Genomic DNA, 15,680 nt, shown 5'->3' on the forward strand with positions numbered 1-15,680 from the left:
CAGGTCTCAATTTCTTCTTGTTTCAACCTAGGCAGGTTGTGTGATATCAGAAAGTCCTCCATTTCCTTAAGGTTTTCAAGTTTGTTTCCATACAGGTGTACATAGTAGTCTCTAATGATCTTTTGTATTTCTTCAGAGTCAGATGTGACTTCATCTTTTGTGTTTCTGATTTTGTTTATTTGGGCCTTTTCTCTCTTTTTCTTGGTCAGACTAGCTAGGGGACCATCGATCTTGTTTATCCTTTCAAAGAACGCGTTGATTGTTTCATTGATTTTTTTTGTATTATCTTTTTTTCTTCTATGTCTCAGATTTGGGCCTTTATTTTGGTGATATGGATTCTTCTGCTGATGTTTGGATTTTGGTGGTCTTGCTTTTCCAGCTTCCTTAGGTGACTTGTTAGGCTGTTAATTTGTGATCCTTCCGTTTTCTTCATGTGTGTCTGTAGAGATATGAATTTCCCCTCTTACTACAGCTTTCATGGCACCTCAGAGATTTTGGTAAGATGTTTCTTCTTTTTCATTTGTTTCCAGGTATCTTTTTATCTCTGTTTTGGTTTCATCATTGACCCAGGAGTTGTCTAGCCCCATGCTGTTTAGTGTCCATGCCTTTGTGGGTTTTGGGGGAAACTTGTTGATGTTTATTTTTATTCCACTGTGGTTCGAGAATGTGCATGGCAAAATCTTTTAAAATATTCTTATGCTTGATTTATGGCCAAGTATGTGGTCGATCTTAGAGTACGTTCCATGCGGTGATGAGTAGAATGTATATTCTGTGGTCATTGGATGGAGTGTTCTGTAGGTATCAATTAAGTCCATTTGGTCAAGAGTCACATTGAGGTTTCAGATCTCATTGCTGATTTTTTGTCCTGATGATCTGTCTAGGGTTGTGAGTGGGGTATTGAAGTCTCCAGCTATGATGGTGTTGGAGTTGATATCTTTTTTAGTTTGCCTATAAGCTACTTTATGAATGTTGGCACTCCTATGTTGGGTGCATATATGTTTAGGATGGATATTTCTTGTTGATGGATTGAGTTTTTTATCATTATGTAGTGGCCTTCTGTATTTTTTAATTTTTGATAGCTTAAAGGGTATTTTGTCTGAGATTAAGATCGCAACTCCTCCTTTCTTTTTTGTTCTGTTTGCCTGAAAATTTGTTTCCCATCCTCTTACTTTGAGTCTGTTAGTGTCCGTTCTAGTGTGGTGAGTCTCTTGAAGGCAACAAATTGTTGCCTGGTGATATTTTATCCATTTTGCCATTCTATGTCTTTTCAGTGGTGCATTTAGTTCATTTACATTCAGGCTAATTATTGAAATGTGAGAGTTGATCCTTATCATAAGGTTCTTACAGAGTTTTTATTGTTGTTCCTGTTTGTTTTTGGAGTTGGTTCACGTGTGTTTTTAATCTTTTGCCTGTACTCTTGTGAAGAACATTGTTTTTTTTTCCTTTTCTTCTGTGTTCAGTACTATTTAAGTGTTTCTTGTAGAGGTGGTCTGGTGGCAGCGTAGGTTATTAGGGATTGGATATCTGTGAAAGATTTCAATTCTTCCTCACTGATGAAGCTTAGCTTGTCTGGGCAGGTTATTCTCGGTTGAAATTGTTTATCTTTTAGAACTTTGAAGATAGGGCTCCAAACTTTCCTAGCCTTTGAGGGTTTCTGTAGATAACCCTGCTATTCTAACTGGTCTTCACTGGTAGGTAGTCTGAACTTTTTTTCTTGCTGCCTTTAGGATTTTTTTTCTTTTCTACCTACTTTTTTTAGTTGAATTATTATGTGTCTGGGAGTTGGTCTTCTCATTTGTTGTCTCCAGGGATTCTCTGATTCTCTTGTGTTTGAATTTTTGCATCACTGATGAAATGAGGGAAGTTTTCTTGAATGATTTCATGAAATGTTTGTTCCATTGTGTCCTCTGTTTGTCTCTCTGCCTAAGGAAGGCCAATTACTCTTAGGTTTTTTCTCTTGAAGTAATCATTCATCTCTTGATGATTTTGTCCTGTTTTTTTAAGCTTCTTTTCTATGTTTTTGATAGTTTGGGTTATTTCTGTGTTTTGGTCTTTGAGGTCTGAGATTCTTTCTTCTGCTTAGCTAATTCTGCTTTCCATGCTTATTAGTTTGTTATTTATTTCCATCACAGTATTCTTTACTGTTGTTATTTCTGTCATCAGCTCATTCTTATTTTTCTCTTCTCTCTCCTCAATTTTTTTTATTCTCTCTTAATGTCTTGATGTCTGGGTTTGTTGTGTGTGACCAGTCATTCTCAGGGCTCTGCATTGTTTGTGTTCCAAAGTCTGTTTTCTCAGTGTCTGACCTGCCAGGGGTCTGTGTGAGACCTATATTTGTCTTCTCGTTTTTCTTCTTTTGTGCAGATTTTTCCTCCCTACTTTTTCCTTCCCTCTACTTACCCATCTTTTTAAGTTCTGTTATTCAGGGGTGGAGGGGTTCCTTTTACTTCTGTTTGTTCAATCTCCTATTCTTCTTATGTATATACTCCTGCTTTGTTCAACTCTGGAGTTTGACTGTAGGTTGTGGTAGTCCTTTTTGCGGTTATGAGATTTACTTAAGGGGGGAGCTGGGATTTAAAATCTATCTGCAGATCCCAGTATCCACCAACAGGCATATGGATAATCATAAACCCACTTCCCACTGCCTTGGAATCTGTACATGCAGTGGGTTGTAGGTTTTCTCCCTGAAAGCAAAATGAGGTTAACATAGGGAAGAGAATGGAACAGGCAGTGGGGGAAAGAGGGAGGTCGAGAGAGAGAGGAGTAAGAGGGAAAACAGATGAGTGTACCAACAAATGAAGACTGAAACAGTTAAAAACAATAAACCACGACTACAGTCTAACCAACAATCATACGAAAAAAACTAAAACATACAATGATGCTAATGTACAAGCTAACCAACCTCTTTATTGGTGTGCTATTCCTCTATCAAAGATGGGGTTTACAGAGAAGTTTTTAAAAAATAACAAAACAGAAGAAATAGAATTAAGTCAGTAAACTAACAGAACCAACCAAGCACATTCTGAGACTTTTCATTTAAGTCCAATGTCCTTTCAACTCTGATTTCTAGCTGTCTTTGCAGGCTGGTAGATTTGTTCACAGTTAGGGTCAGTTGCCTCTGACCTACTGTGAAGGGCAGTTCAGATCTGGTCTCCCTGCCCAATCACCACTCAGATCTGGCCTGTGTCTATTTTGTCTATTTATCAAGCTTCTGTTTTTCCCATTTCAGTGTTGAATCACCAGCAGGTGGTGATATCTCACCGCTCCAGTTGATCTTTATCTGTAGTTGCTCATCCAGGAGGCGAAGGAGCTAGCGATGGGAGCTGTGGTGGTGGCAGGTGCTTCACCATAAATGGGAGGAGTTCATGAGCCTGACTCCGGGTGAGAGGCGAGATGTGATGGTGGCTTTGGTAGCAGTGGCAATCTCAGTAGATCTTGCTTGCAGGGGCTTCATGGTCTGAAGTCATGGGTCGCCTCAGGCACAGGTGAGGCAATGGCTGTGGCAGCATCCACAGCTGTAGCAGTGGCCCAGACCGCCATGATGTTTGTGCTGTGGCCATGGCTGAGCTCTGTGAAGAGCTGGCTGCCAATGATGGTAACAGCAGCCTCCAGAAGAGAACTAGAGTCTTTATGTGTTTTCTCTTTTGCGGAGGGTCTCACAGACCAAGCTGACCTGTTGTCATCTTGCTGAAAGTCCCCTAGAGTTGATTTTGGTGTATGGTGATAGGTAGGAGTCCTGTTTCAATCTTCTACATGTGGGAAGTCAGTTTTCCAAACACCATTTACTGAATAGATTCTCCTCTCCCCAGTGATTGTTAGAGGAGACTTTGATGAAGATGAGTTAGTTGAGAAATTGAGATATTGCTTCTGGCATCTCTATCCTCTTCTGTTTGTCCATATGCCTACTCTTGTACCAATACCAGGTTGTTTCAATAACTGTAGCCATATAGTAAAGTTTGAAGTCTGGAAGTGTGATACCTCTTGCTTTGTTTCTTTTGCTAAAGATTGTTTTGGCTATTTGTGCTCATTTATATTTCCACATGAATTTCTTTATTGTCATTTCCAGGTCTTAGAAGAATGATGTTGGTAATTTAATGGATATTGCATTAAATCTGTAGATTACTTGGGTAGAATGAATCTTAACAATGTTGATTCTTCTATTCATGAGCATGGAATATTTTTTTCCATTTTTTTGTGTCTTCTTGAATTTCTTTAAGCAGTGCTTTGTAGTTTTCAATGTAAAGGTTTTTCACTTCTCTGGTTAGGAAGATGCTGAGGTTTTTTTTTTAATTTTATTTTTTGTGGCTATTGAGATTGGGATTGGGATTGTTATTTGGTTCTCTGCTTGCATGTGGATTGTGCATAAGAATGCAACTATCCTTTGCACATTTATTTTGTATCCTGGGACTTTACCAAAGTCCTTTATCACTGAAAGCAGGTTTGTGACAGATTCTCTTTAGTTTTGAGATAAAGAATCAGATCATCAACAAAGAGGGATAATTTAACTTCCCCTTTCCTATTTGGATATCCTCAATTTTCTTCTCTTGTCTAATTGTTCTAGCTAGGACTTCCAACACAATGTTGAAGAAGAGGGTAAGAGTGGGCAACCTTGACTTGTTCCAGTTCTCAGGGGAAATGTTTCCGGTTTCTGTCCATTTATTCTTTCAAAGAACCAGCTTTTTGTTTTGTTGATTTTTTCTATGATATTTTTATGTTCTGTGTCCCATATTTGGTCTTTACTTTGGTGATCTGGATTATTCTACTGAAGTTAGGGTTTTGGTGATCTTGTCTTTCCAGCTTCCTTAGGTGATTTGTTAGGCTGTTAACTTGTGGTCTTTCCATTTTCTTGATGTGTGTTCTTAGAACTGTTTCCATGGCATCCCAGAGGTTTTGGTAGGATGTTTTATCATTTTCATTTGTTTCCAGGAATCTTTTAATTTCTGTTTTGATTTTGGCATGGACTCAGTAGTTGTGCAGCATCATGCTGTTTAGTGTTCATGTCTTTGTGGGTTTTGGGAGAATTTGTTGGTGTTGATGTTTATTTGTATTTAACTGTGGCCTGAAGGATGCATGGCAATATTTCAGTCTTGCAAAGTTTGTTTATGCTTGATTTATGGTCAAGGATGCCATCAATCTTGGAGTATGTTTCATCCAGTGATGAGTGAAATGTATATTCTGTGGTTGTTGGGTGGATTATTCTGTGGCTATCTATCAGGTCCATTTGATCAAGTGTCAAGTTGAGGTTCCGCATCTCTTGGTTGATTTTTTGCCTCAATGATCTATCTAAGGTTGTTAGTTGGGTATTTAAGTCCTCAGCTATAATAGTGTTAGAGTCAATATCTTTTTTTCATTTACTTAGTAGTTGCTTTATAAATGCTGGTGTTCCTGTATGGGGTGTATATATGTTTAGGATGGATATTTCTTGTTAAAGGATTGAACCTTTTATCATTATGTAGTGTCCTTCATATCTGTTTAAATTTTTGACAGCTTAAAGGTTGTTTCGTCTGATATTAAGATCATGACTCTTACCTTCTTTTGTGATTCATTTGCCTGGAAACTCATTTTCCAACCTCTAACTTTGAATCTGTGTGCATCCCTTGTGGGGAGATGAGTTTTCTGGATGCAGCAAATTATTGGGTCATGCTTTTTTAAAATCCAGTTAGCCATTCTGTGTCTTTGCAGTGTTGCATTTAGTCTATTCACATTTAGGCTGATTATTTAAATGTGATTACTTATCCAGTCATAAGGTTCTTATAGTGTATATTCTTAGTTAGTTAGTTTGTTTTTTTTCCTCCTAGCTTTTGGGTGATACATGTGTGTGTTTTCAAGTTTGCACTTGCAATGTATTCTCTGTTGATTGTGTGTTCTGTTGATCTTTTGGGAAGTGGATGGTCATTCTTTTCTTTTCTTTCTTCTGTGCTTAATGCCTTTTTAAGCATCTCCTATAGAGCTGATCTTGAAGCTCTTAGGAATTGGATGTTTGGAAAGGATTTTAATTCTCCATCACTGATGAACCTGAACGTGGCTGTGTAGGAAATTCTTGGTTGAAATTGTTTATCTTACTAGAAGGGACTCCAATCCCTTCTAGTTTGTAGTGTTTCTGCTGATAGGTCTGCTGCTATTCTGATTGGTTTTCCCTGGTAGGTAGTCTGACCTTTCTATCTTACTGCCTTTAGGGTTTTTTCTTTTGTGCCTATTTTGTGTAGGTGAATTACTATGAGTTTAGAAGTTGGTCTTCTCATTTAATGTCTTCTGGATTTCTCTGTATCTCTTGTGTTTGGATGGTCTCATCTCTCATGAGATGGGGAAAGTTTGCTTGCATAACCTTCTGGAATACTTGTTCCAAGGTGTTCTGCATTTTCTTTTCTTTTTCTGGGGTACTAATAAGGTGTAGGTTCAGCCTTTTGATATAATCACACATTTCTTGGAGGCTTTGTTCTTTCTTTCTGAGTTTTCTTTCTATGTTTTTTACAGATTGGATCTTCAAGTTCTGAGATTCTTTATTCTGCTTGATTAATTCTGCTTTCCATGCTTGTCATCTTGTTATTTATTTCCTGGATGAAAAATTTGCATGGCCAAAATCTCTGTTATGGATTCTTTCAGTGTTGCATCTTGTCTTTCTTGAGTCTTATGCACTCTTTCTATCTATTCCCTAATCCATGTTGTATTCTGGGACCAGTCATTGGTGACTTCCATAGTTTGGGCTCTAGGTCTTATTTTTCAGGTGTTTTTTCTTTCTAACACTGGGAATTACTTGTGTTCTTCCATTGATTTTTCCTCATTTGTGACAGATCTCTTTTTTTTCTTTTTCCATTATTCATTGGCAGTGGGATTGACTTTGTGTGCTCAGTCCTGTGTTCTTCCATGATCAGGGTGCTGAATTTGTTCTATTTTCAAATAGGGCTGTGGATGGGAAGGTTTGTTGTTTTTGTAGTTTTGAGAGCCAAATAAGGTGAAAGATGGGGAGCTAGGATCCAGAAACTACTTGCAAATCACAATGTTCACTGATTGTGGCATGGGATCCTTGAGACCCACTCCCCCCCACCACTCTTTATGATGATACAATGGGTACATGTGTGTACCTCTTGAGTTTGAGGTACAGTAGCAGCAATGAGAACAGAGAAAAGTAGAGTTAAATGAGTCAGACAAAAATTTAAAAAAAAACACACAGAATAACAAGAGCAGAAACCAAAGCAAAAAACAGCTACACACACACACATACACACACACACACACACACACACACACACACACTCCAAAACAAACTGGAATAGCAACAAAACAAAACAGAAGCAATAACAACAAAAAACAAGAAAACTAAACACACACACACATATATGCTCAACCCAAAATGAAAGGAGGGAAAGAGAAAAAGAAAGAGAGAGAAAAAAAAGGAATTCAAATAAAAACCCTCACACATGTATTCATATACACATTGAACTAAAAAAGAAGAACATTAAAACAAAAACAAACAAACAAACTAAAATGGAAGAATGAACATTCAATCCTTTACATAGACATATAAAGAGAAAACAAAACATGAAAGAAGAGAGAGGAGAAAAAATGGGTAGGGAGATGGAGATCAAACCCTCAAATGCACTCTCATGCACAAAGGAAAGATATTAGAAAACCAACAAACTAACTAACAAACAAAAACCTGCCTTCTTGTGGCAGGTTTTCTAATTGTTCTTCTCAGTTGCCCTTCTGCTATCTCTTGCATGGCCTCAGCCTCATTCACAATCTCCCCAGTGTCCAGCCCAGGGAATGAGGGTCAGTGGGGGATGGTGGGGCTTCGGTCCTCCCTTCCCATTCTAGTATGGTCAGGAAATCCCTTCCAGTGGGGAAGGTGTGGGGTTGTCTTTTCTCCAGGTACTGGCAGGGGGTTCTCCAGCCAGGCTTATCCTGGAGTGGGGTCTCCTATTTTGGCTGACATCCAGGCTCCACTTGCATTTGTCCTTCTCAGTTGTGCCCCAGTTGTGTGTATCTGACATTCAGAGAATTGCTTGGGAGTAGGGGTTTGGATCATCCCTGGACTCATCACTGATCTCTTTGGAGAGTTTCTTCATCCTTTCCTGGTCACACCCTTTGTCCTGAGGCTGAGGCTGAATCAGGGTAGTGAGTGGGGTGCCTAAGACTTAACACTTGTCCTGTCCTTCTGTCATTTGTGCTTTTGGAATATTCCCTCTGGGTCATGATCAGTCCCTGAGTAGTTAATCATCCAGTCACTCAGACTGGATCAGGTCTGTTGCTACATGGTGAGCAAGCCAGAGCAATTTCATGCCCCATTTTCAAGATGGTGGCAAGATGCATCTTTCATATTTTCTACTGGGACTCTGTTTCTGGGATCCCTCACTGTGCTACCTCTGCAATCCTTGATGCCAGAGTTCAGCCAGGTGCTGCACTGTTGAGGCAGAACCAGGAGTCAGCAGTCTGTCCCAGCAGCTTGTTCCCAGCAAAGGCCTTGTTGATTTTTTAAAAATGGCACTCAGCTTTTGGACCTGGGAAGCACTAGGGACCAAGCAGAGAAGTTAAGGCACCAGCTGCTTAACCAGAAGAGCCCTGGCCACATGTTCTTGAGTCCCTACCCTGTCAGTCACTAACATGCCCACTTACTCACCGACACATAAGCAAAATTTTCCATACTCTCAGTCACTTGCCTGGGACTCAGTTAGTCTGAGTGGCTCTGCAGCCATCTTCTCATATTTTTTTTTTTGAGAAATCTCTATTCATGTCTTTCTCCCATTTTTTAATGGGACTATGTTTTTCTTTTTGGCACATTTGAGTTTCTTGTAGTTTCTAGATGTTATGCCTTTGTCAGATATACAGTTGGCAAATATCTTTTCCAATTCTGTGGGCTATCTCCCCACTCTCTTGATGGTTTTTTGCTTTGCAGAAGATTTTCAGTTTGATGAGGTCCCACTTGTCTATTTTATATCTTATTGGCTGGGCATCTGAGGTTTTGATCAGGAATTGGTTGTTTATTCCAATGTCCATAAGGGTGTCTCTTGCATTTTCTAAGATTCTTATAGTTTGAGGTTTTATGTTTAATTCTTTTATCCACTTGGAGTTGATTTTTATGTATGTAATAGGTAGGTGTCCTGTTTGATTCTTCTGCATGTGGTCAGCCAATTTTTCAGTACCATTTACTGGGGTTCTCCTCTCCTCAGTGGTTGTTGGTGGAGGCTTTGTTGAAAAATTGAGGTTTTGCTTTCTTTATCTCTATCCTGTTCCAATGTCTGTATGCTTGTTCTTGTACCAATACCAGGCTGTTTTTATTATTGTAGCCTTATAATGAAGTTTATAGTCTGGGATTGTGATGCCTCTCATTTTGTTTCTTTTGTTCAGGATTGTTTTGGCTATCTGTGTTCGCTTTTGTTTCCATATGAAGTTCTGTATTGTTGTTTTCAGGTCTGAGAAGAATGGTGATGATAATTTAATGAATATTCATTGTATCTGTGTAATGCCTTGAGTAGGATAGACATCTGAACATTGTTGATTCTTCCAGTCCTTAAGTATGGCATATTTTTCCATTTGTTTGTGCCTTCTTTGGTATCTGTGAGTATTGTTTTGTAGTTTTCATTATAACGATCCTCTTTTCTGGTTAGAAAGATACTAAGGCATTTCGTGTGTGTGTGTGTGTGTGTGTGTGTGTGTGTGTGTGTGTGTGTATTGTGAATGGGATTGTACTTTTTATTTGGTTCTCTGTCTGTTTGTTGTTGGTGTATAAAAATGTGACTGTCTTTTGCATATTGATTTTGTACCTGAGACTTTGCCTAGTCTTTTATCAGTGCAAGGACGTTTTGGGCACATTTCCTTGAACTTCCCAGGTATAGGATCATATCATCTGCAAAAAGGGGTAGCTTAAGTTCCTCTTTTCCTATTTCCCTGATATCCTTCTCTTGTCTGATTGCTGTAGCTAGGACTTCTAACCCTATGTTGAATGGGGGAGGAAGAGGGGATGGAGGGTGTGTGTGTGGGGGGGGGTTGGGCAGTAGCCTTGTCTTGTTCTGGTTTTCAGGGGAAATGCTTCCAATTTCTGTCCATTTAGTAATATGTTAGCTGTGGGTTTATTGTAGATGGCTTTTACTATTTTGATGTGTATTCTTTCTATACCTAGGTGTTCAAGGATTTTTATCAAAAATGGATGCTAGCTTTTATCAAAAGCCTTTTCTGCATCCTTGTCCTATGAAGCTGGTTTATAATAAACTCTATAGAGAATATTATAAATACAAAAAAGAAAGGGTAAAACTGCACTGTTATGGGTTGAATTGTGTGCCTCTCAAATTTATACATTGAAATACAAATTCCCAGTCCCTCTGATTGTGACTTCATTTGGAAATAAGATCTTTCCAGAGCTTAATGATTTAAAATATGGTCATTGGAGTGAGCCCTAATCCAGTCTAACTGGTCTTTTTTTTTAAAGGGAAAATTTGAATATGTGCATACACACAGGGAGAACACCATGTGACCACGAAGGCCATTTATGAGCCAAGAGAGATGCCTGGAACAGATCCTTTCCTCACTGCCCTCAGGAGAAGCCAGTACTACCAACACCTTGATTTTGGATTTCTAACTTCCAGAGTGATGAGACACTAAACTTCTGTTGTTAAGCCACCAAGTTTATAGAACTCTGTTATGTCAGCCCTAGAAACTAATATGCCAATATTATTCTTTACTGGCTTAATGGCAAGTTTCTATCACATCTTTGTTAAACAATAGTTTGGCTGACTATTCCTTTAAGGTATTATATGCTTTCTCAATATATTAATTTTTTGGCATAATAGGAGCAGAATAAATCAGGACAAAGCATTTTTAAACCTGTCCTATCTCTTATAATCTGTTAACATGTACAGTAAGTCATCTCCTAACATAGTCAATAGATTCTTGGAAACTCTGACTCTAAGCAAATCAATATACAGCAATCCCTCCAACAATGTCGTTTTATTCTATGTTGTTTCCTTTAACATTGCTTTGTTATAATGTTGAAGGAAAAATAGGTTTGTTATACATCGATTTGCTTAAAGTCAAAATTTCTAAAAACCTATTGCCAATGTTAAGTAAGGATTTACTGTATATTATTATAGGGAATTATGCTTACCTCTTTTCTGAAAACTAATTGTAACCAGACAGCTATTGTTTATTTATAAATACTTTTTTAGAAAGTACTTCATAAAAGGTATAAATAGTAATTCAGTAGCCTTCCTTATTGCAAGGGCCTAAAGAAAGAAGTTGCTAAATATTTATTACAGTTTTATTATTATCAAAAGCCCTAGAATATATATGTCCATAGCCAAATGCCATAAAAACCTTCAGTTTTTATTCAGTAAAAACTTGCTCTACAGAATTACCCTGTGAATTCAATATCTCTTTCTGAATGATAGCTTTCCATTATCAACCAAGTATAAAAAACCAGTGTAATTATCATGGGGTCTGATTCATTACCCATAGTATTTTCATGTATAGATTTAATTAAATCTGGAAAGGTTCACTCTCCAAAACTGCCAATGGCTCAGAATTTTCAGGTTGCAATATTGGTATCCAGACTATAATAGTGTCTCTTGCTGTGTTAAACAGCTATTCAGTATGTATAGTTGTTGGGCTTGACCTTTTCATCTTCTAGTGCAGATTAACAGAAGGTAGAATGACTGAGAGTCTCACTGATAAAATTTTTGTGCTTCATTCTTAATTCAGAATATGGTGGTAATAATAGTTCTTGACTCAAGCACAATTCATTTTAAAAGTTCTGTCATTGCTAAATTATAATACTCATAATTATGTGAGATGACTGCAAGAGAAGAGATCAGGAAATACACTTTTCCATCTTAAAAGGATTTTTATTTCATCCATTTCAAAACATGCCTGCTTGAAGCAATACACAGACAGTATTTCAATTATGCAATTTGTCAGAGGCTATCGCTGCAATCACTTACTTGGAAATAATGGAGAATTTCCCATCCCATCACATTTTGCAATACAAGAGCATGTGTACCAATCTTTCGTTTCTACTCACAATCAGAGGCAGGAGTAGCACATTATTTGAACTGGTTAGGCAATGGCATAAAAAAGATGGAAAAAAGTGTATGTATTTCATTTATCAAAAAAACTATGAATAATTTTCTAATTTATTAATCTTTATGCTCAATTTGGAGATCGTCTTCCTATGTGCAAAAATGATATTTTCATGGTTTAGTCTCATTAAAGAATTTGCACATGATCTAACTTAATAAATATGGTTTTTTACTCAGGGCACTTGAGCTACTGTGTTTTTCACCTACTGTAAGCAGACCTAGAGTCTAAATGTTTCATCATTTAAACTCTTTGTATCATCTTGGAATACATACATACTTAATATTTAGAATCATATTTGTATGTTAGTAACTTTGAAAAGATTTTAAATAGTAATATTTAAGTTACAATGTCCAAGGAGTTATTTTTAAGTGAAAAGATAATCTCACAATTCCACACAGCAGGAAACCTAATCTTAAAGAGGATTGAAGTCTGAGTATAACAATATTGTGGGCTGAGAAAAAAGTGATGCCCTGTGAGGTACATGTTAGTGAGTTCTCCTTAATATTATGAACTGATTAAATTAACATATTCCAATAGTCAAGTAAATATTGATAAGCAATAAGTGTGACCCCCAAATATAAAGCAATAGATACACTTCTGCATGTATTACACTGGTAATACTTTCAATAAGTCTCACTTTTAAAATAATCACAAATTTTTGAAGCTTAAGTAGACTTTAGAGATTATTTTAATCTCCCACACTTTCTAGATGGCTAAACTGAAATAGAGAGTTGTTAGAAGAATTGCCAATGGTCACAAATCTGCATAGTAACAGAACGAAGAATGTCAACTGTTCTTCCATTTTTCATCTATTTTCCTGGCCAAAGACTCAGTTTAAGATCCTATGTACAGCATCCAATATCTAAGCCTTACAGAATCAAGGAATCAAGGTTTCCTCATCTTAAAAATGAAAGAAATATTAGAAGTGTTGATAAATGTTTTGAAATGCATGGCCACATTTTATATACTAAAAATTAGTGAATATTACTATGAAAAGCTATTTTTACCACTTTTAACTATTAATTAATAGTTAACTATTATAGGCTACTGTATGTGTGTGTATAAATATATATATACTAAAAGAAAAAAATGAACAAAGGACTCGGTATTTCTCTGGATAAGGAGAATATATTTTTATATAATATCTTTCAGTCTATAGAAACTAAAGTTTTAAGAAGTCCTGCCTAAGTGTTATATTATCTAGAAAAAAAATTCTAATTTAAATTTGCTACAGTCATTGTATTACTTAAGGATAGAACTTACAAAATTCTCTCTCTCTCTCTCTTTTTTTTTTTTAGCAGAGCAGCCTAATGAGTAGTGGGAATGGTTATTTGAGACTAGAACTGAGCTTCTAGTTAAAGAAACAGACAGAGCCTAAAGTACTCTGTAAAAGAGAAGGTCAGAGATCTTAGAGTGGCGGGTATACAGAATAAAAGTCACAGAGCATTATCTCAGGTGAGTGAGACATACTCAAGGAGAGAAAATGCAACCAGCAAGGAACTTTTCATGCTTGATAATTTTTAAAATACATCTATCTAATATTAAATTTACTCTAATGAGGTATGTTCAACACTGCCCTAGAAAGTAGACACTGAATTTGATTTGATCCTTTATTTAACAAAAAGTTGTTACCAATACCTAAGCTGCACAGAGTTATGTTAACAAAAATCAATATTTTGATGCAATTTTAATATTTTAGGCAAATTGAAAGGATGATATCTATACATTATTATTCCAATGCTTACATTCTCTTCCTCTGCATTTTCAATATAATTATTTGGAAAAAGGAGACAACAGCCAACCAGGTGACTATAAAGGGACTGACAAAAGGACTACAGAACATTTCCACTGTGGACTGTTGCCCTCAGTTGAGTGACTTAACTGAATGATGTCACCCTCAGAAGAACATTTTATCCTAAATAGAATATCCTGCTCTACCCTTTAAGAGCCTGTTCAGTGCTAAACTTCTTTATGTTTGTAAATAGGAATAATTACATATTAACTTAAATAGAAGATCACACGCTTGAGATCTTTGACAAAATAATAAAATACATGCCAAACATTAACAGGCTTTGTTTATGTTATTTTTAATTTTTAAAATTTTTTTTGTCCCGAGATAGCACAGAATGCTATAACACTGAAAAATAAGAAAACTTATCCTAACCAGAGGAATCAGAGAGTACCATCATGGACAAATGACAAATCAGATAATGACAATTCAGTGAGAAATATAAGGAGTAGAATAGAATATTTCAAGTAGAAATGGCATTGTATGTCACAGGTTGCATCCCTGTGAAATAAACTCTGCCTGCAGAAGTTTATTAGGAAGTACTCTTGGCATTAGCACCTGTTGAAGGAAGGTGACAGAAACAGGAATGAACAGGACAAGTCAAGTTGTGATACAGTGATCACAGAGGTCTCATCCTGTTGGGGACATCCTCTTATACAGTGATCACAGAGGTCCCCTGTTGGGGACTCTGAGTCTTCAAAGTCATGTTGAGTTGAGGCTAGAAAGCTGATTTTATACCTCTTTTCAGTGAGTAAGTAGATGCAGGCTGTTCTCTATGCCTCACCCAAACTAAAGTATGGTTTTGAGTGAGGCAATTCTCTTTCCTTTTGCAATCCTTGAAGGGAGCTGATAGTTGATATATGTCTATTGAAGACAACCACAAAAGCTGGAGTGGAATTTGGACACTTTACAGGACCCTACATACCATACCTGAAAGGTTGGTAGAGACTTTGAGATACTGAAAGACACACAGGATGATTGATAAAGCCAGAACCCAAAGGATGTTGGTAAAGCACAAGACTGGAAATAACATCAGAGGCTAGATCAGGAAGGACTTTCAAAACCATTTTAGGACTCTGGTGTTTTTCAGCAAAGGGTGACATGCATAGCTATGAACTGGAAGATTCCTTTAACAGTTCTGTGGAGAATAGATTGGAAGAAGTCAGCAGCAATTGAGAGTAATAAAAGATAAGGTGGATTTGGGTGAGGGACATGGTGACCTGGAATTAAAATGTTAGTGAGACAATGGTATAGCTCCATACAGATATGGGTATGGAACTCATCAGTTCCAGACCCATCTTAGAGATTAAGATTTGGGTATGATGTCAAGGAAATGAATGAGAGTGGTGGAAGTAAGTGAAGACTTCCTAGAAAAGAAGCCTTGAAGTATTCGAATATTTATTAACCAGCACAAAAAAGAAGGACTGGCAAAGTAGAGAGAAACTGGAGGAGTTTGAGGGAAGAAATGTAAGGTAATGTTTCCCTAAAAGCAAGGACTGTGAATCTTCTAAGAACTAAAGAAAAGATACCTTCACTAAGTGCTACTGAAAGATTAAATACAATCAGGATTAAAAATTATGAATTATGTTTGGCAATAGAAGAGGAGCAAGGATTAGGAGGTAAATCTAGGAGAGTTCTCTTTAACCATTTAGTTTTGAGAACTTGGCATCTTTTTTTCTGACTTTTATCTTATCTATAAAGTTAGCACAGGTTAAGTCTGTTAGAAAGTAGAGGAAGATAGTAAGACAAAGCTGGAAGAGATTAGAAAATACTTAAATATTTTGGGTGAAGGAAGGAGATAGAAAAAACATTTAAAAGATTA

The 15,680-nt window shown here is 37.0% G+C and overlaps 1 pseudogene; it reads left to right on the forward strand.

Moving 5' to 3' along the window:
- The window catches only part of LOC103271210, a 12,466-nt pseudogene extending 9,152 nt beyond the window's left edge, over positions 1 to 3,314 (forward strand).
- Positions 3,315 to 15,680: the final 12,366 nt, after the last annotated feature.

The sequence above is a fragment of the Carlito syrichta genome, unplaced genomic scaffold (genome assembly GCF_000164805.1).
Source record: "Carlito syrichta isolate Samal-C Ts95f unplaced genomic scaffold, Tarsius_syrichta-2.0.1 Scaffold311451, whole genome shotgun sequence".
Classification (NCBI taxonomy): Eukaryota; Metazoa; Chordata; class Mammalia; order Primates; family Tarsiidae; genus Carlito; species Carlito syrichta.